The sequence below is a fragment of the Cicer arietinum genome, chromosome 4 (assembly GCF_000331145.2).
Source record: "Cicer arietinum cultivar CDC Frontier isolate Library 1 chromosome 4, Cicar.CDCFrontier_v2.0, whole genome shotgun sequence".
Classification (NCBI taxonomy): Eukaryota; Viridiplantae; Streptophyta; class Magnoliopsida; order Fabales; family Fabaceae; genus Cicer; species Cicer arietinum.
In genome coordinates, this window is record NC_021163.2 from 54776242 (window position 1) to 54781034 (window position 4793).

Genomic DNA, 4793 nt, shown 5'->3' on the forward strand with positions numbered 1-4793 from the left:
TATTGTTATTATTATTATTATTATTATAAAAATTTATAATATTATTAAATTTATTATTATTATTATTTTTCATAATAATATTTTGATTTTTTAAATGTTTTAATTAATAGAATTTTCTTTTTATTATTATTATTAAAATTATTATTATTATTATTTTTATTATTATTTTTATTATTTTTATTATTATAATAATTATTAAAAGTTATATAATATTATTAATTTAATTATTTTTATTATTTATAATAATATTTTGTATTTTTTAATGTTATAATTATTTTTAAAATATTTAATAATAATAAATATAATATACCCAATAATAAATAACAAAATTGAACAAAAAAAAAATTAAGCAAGTAGGAGGTCGCATCCCCAGAATGCGTCCATCTAGTGAGGTTCAAATTTTTTTTCTTTAGGAAGTCGCATCCCCAGCCTGCAACTGGGGCTAAAAAGTAAGACATTTTGGTATTATTTTTTGGAAGTGGGGCAATTTGGTATTAAAATTTTAAAAAGAGGATATTTGTATAAAAAACCCTAAAAGTTTAGTGTTTTTTCAATTTTAGTCTTTTTTTCTCTTTTAAAAAGTGCACAAAATTATATTTGCTCAATTTTTTTGTTAAAATACATAAAAATTTCAATTTTTAAACAGAATTAATCTAATTAGTTAATAAACAATTGTTGTAACGATAGTTTGTATTACACTTTAAAATTTTGATTTTAGATTTGAAACTCACAAATTTTTTGGATTTAAGCTTTTTTAGAGTACTGGATTTGAATTTACTTTATTCAATTTTTGGACTGAACATGTATATATAGAAAAAAGAAGATGAAATTAAAAATTAGAAATTCTAGATCTGAATTTTAAAAATATAAATTCAGATATCAAATAATTTAATAAACATTATTGAGTTTTTTTTTTTTTTTTTGAGATGAAGAGGGTGAAGATAAAATGGAAAGAACATGAAAGTTTTAAAAATATTTATTTTTATAAACAGTCATAATTTTTTAAATGTCATTTTTTAGGAAAAAAAATGATAACTCTATTCAACTTTTAAAAGAAAAAGTATTAAACTGCGAAAAATTAAATAAATAAACTGCTATTAAATAAGATAAAGAACTTTAAAACTAATTTTGCCAACTTTTTATTAACTAAAGTAATAAGAAAGCAATAAGTGAACAAGAATGAAGAACAATTAAAATATAAGCACATATAAAGTAATGATGACAACATATCTAGACATCATTTTCATGATCTTTGTTGGGTGCAGCGTGGTTCCTTTTTATGTCTTTTTATATAATCCAAATAATCTTGTAGACTAATGAGAATTGATCAATATACATCAATGAAAAATGTACTATGACAAATAATTGATTTTGAATATTGAATAACTTTGAGCCCTTTTCTATTATTATGTCTCTCTCCTCTTCGCTTTTGTAACAACAAAATCATCATGTCTCTCCTTTGATTACAAGTTGCAACATCTTTTGTAGATTGATTATTAGGATTTAGGAGAGCTTTTTTTATTTTTATTTTTTATTTTACTAGAGGAGAGCCTTTTTATTACATGGAAGACAAAGCAACTAATGATTAGAATTTGTATTCTTAGTTTAATCCGGTGAATGTTTGATCTTAAGCTTTTGTAAGTAGTTAGTGGATCTTTCACTTTGAAAATTGATTAATCTTAAAAATTTTTGGATACTTTCAAGTTTCAAATAAATAACCCTAAGCTTTTTTTTTTTACCTCAAAGAAAATGTGGTATTTATACGAAGTTAAAGATGAAGATAAGCTTGATAAGTCGAAGTCGGAAAAACATCATCCAGATGAACCTCTCCAACTACTTACAAAGGTAAGAAAACAAAGAAAAAGAAGAATAAGTCATGTTAGATGATACAAAAAGAATTACATTTAATGAGTGCGGATTCAATTCATACCGATAGTGTGTTGATCTTGTTAGTGGGGTAATATGTAACTACTACTTTATCATTATTGTATGAGTCTTGAAGTCTGTCACGACCCTAGTCAACTCTCAATATCCAACTCACCTATATTTTCTCAAATAAATAAAAGGTGGTGTCTAAGATTATGTTTGGATAGTTTAAAATGAGTGGACCAGAATACAAACCAAGTATAATGGAGTGAAATGAAATAAAATAGAATAAAATTTTTATTTTATCATTTAGATATTTTATAACGGAACATAATAAAATTGTCATTTTATCATTTCGATAGTGAACAGATCGAAATGATTTATAATATTTTATTTCTTTTTTCCTTTCAAATTTGTCGTAGAAATCATAAAGTTTTGAAGCATGTAAAATAAATGTTTTTCCTCATGTTTCAGTAGTAAAAATAAATAACTTAATTATGCAAATCATTCTTGTAAATATGAGTCACTTTAATTTTAGTATTTGTAACAAAATGTCGCAAAAATATTCTTGCAATTTCAAAAAACTTTTAATTTACTCTCTCACGAGTTTTATTACTGAAGGGGCTAACAGAACCTTTGGTGACATGTTGTATAACATATTGAGTCATTACTCAAAAGACATAACCCGAATCACCATCAACAAAAACACCACGAAAGTTCACATTAGAGAGACAGGACATACCCTACAACTTAAGGACAAATACAATTTACGTACGTCGGTCAAAATAAATGATGTGGTACAAAGGCTACACCAACGTCCTAAGAGTGGATAAATATATCCGTGAATAAGAATCCTAAAAAGGCCAACATATGTGTTGACCGGCCCGTTACAGATATCGGTGAACTCATTTGAATTGAATACCTACACCCTCCATCACGACCTTTAGATAACCAACAGTCTAAGATGTCATCTACATATAAGAACAAACCGAAGCACATGAGAGTTCATAAGCACTATAAATAAATGTTTTGTCTCCCATGTATCATCACTGGTAAAATCCTTCTCATCATTACCTCCCATATATGATCACTAGTAAATTTTAACAAGTAGCGAAATGTCAATAAGTAAAGTTGGATCCTTCGTTACAACATCTAAACTTGAGATGGTCCTTTGTGTGGATATAATTTCCCCATGAGTTTGTATAATGCCAACACCATAGATTCTGCTTCACATCAACCCTTCATATTTCTTCACTCCATCAAAAAATCCTAAATCCCAACTAGAAGCCTAATTCCACCGTCTTTATAATCAATTTCATTTTTGTTAACAAAATATTTGTTTTTAGTTTTAATGAATGATTAATAATTGATTAATGGTGTTTATTAATGGTGACTTTGCAAAATATAAACCATGTCATCAAACGTTTTATAAGTCACGTCAGGCAAAAAATGCCATTTCAACAATAAAATTTGATGATAAGCTAAATTAAAAGGTTTTTAAAATTGTAAGGTTTTTACAAATATGGAAGTATATTAGCTACTGTTATTATGTAATACTAGTTTAGGAGTGAATATCATTGGGAGAAAAATCCTTGTTTTCTTCTTTAGGAATTTTTTTATATATGAAGAATTTTCTTGTATACAAAGTTCATTATAAACACAAAAAAGAGTCTTAATTACTAACATGCATCTTTAGATCACTTTGTTAAGATATTAAAAAAAAAAGTTTTGTAAAAAATAATTTTTTTTAATCTTCTAAAGAATTGAATACCCCGCTTGTAAGACAATATTTCTCTATGCCCTTCTTTTAAGTTGTTTAATTGTATCGATTTAATCATCTAAGGTTTTTTTTAATCCTAGGTAGCTCTTTTATGTCATATTACACTTTTACCATTTTTACACATTTTGTTACAAAATACTTAGATGTCTAGTATCTTAGTGATGTGGCTAGAATGGGGCATTGCACTTATTTTGCATGTGCTTCCTCTTCTCTTATGTTTCATCTTCTTCCTTTTTTCCCCAAATTAAAAATCTTAGATTAAGCAAAGATAAAATCAACCAATCCAATGACCTCAATCCGCAATAGTGAGACGATTTCATGAAGGAGCACTATAGTTAGACTATAGTATAAAAGTTGTGATTTGGATAGTTACTAAATGATGGCCCAACATATAAAGGGAATTATATGATGTAGAAATTTTGTGGTAAATGAATGTGTTGTGGGTTTTTCATTGGTTTTAAGGGCCATAACAATATTGAATTTGGAATTTTGTAATGAAATATGTTAAAAACGCTAATGATGTATATGTATGTGATCTAAAATACCTATCTTGGAAGAAGAAAAAAAAACAAAATAGATTAATTTTGTACAATTAAATAACTTCAATAACCTCAAGATATATTTTTATTTTTAATCGTTGTTTATCAATTGATGTTGAGTCTAATAGAAATAATTAGTCTCTCACAATTTGGAGAATTATTGTGTCCACGTTTAATATCAACGGCGTCTCTAATAAAATTACTTTTGATGGCGTGATCATATGGAAAAAACTAAAACTTACTATATAGTACATACTAGCAATTAATGGGTCGTTATCCAACAATATTCTGATTAGCACTTTTTTACTCAAATTTCTTGTTGACCACTTTCGAGTCGTCTTACAAGTTGTTGCACATATGCAGATTCAAAATGAATACAAAATAAATAAAGAAAGAAAAACAAAAAACACACTACTCTTCTAAGTTGGTACATAATGTTAACTAGACCAATGTAATTGAACTTAATTCGACATCCATGTTGTAATAATTGGTTCCTTTTATAATAAAATATTACTTCAATTTAAAACTATTTGAAGAAAGAAGTGTTGACATATTAACTATCAGTTAAAGTCCTATATTGAATGAAAAAAGTGAGTATTGAGTTATAT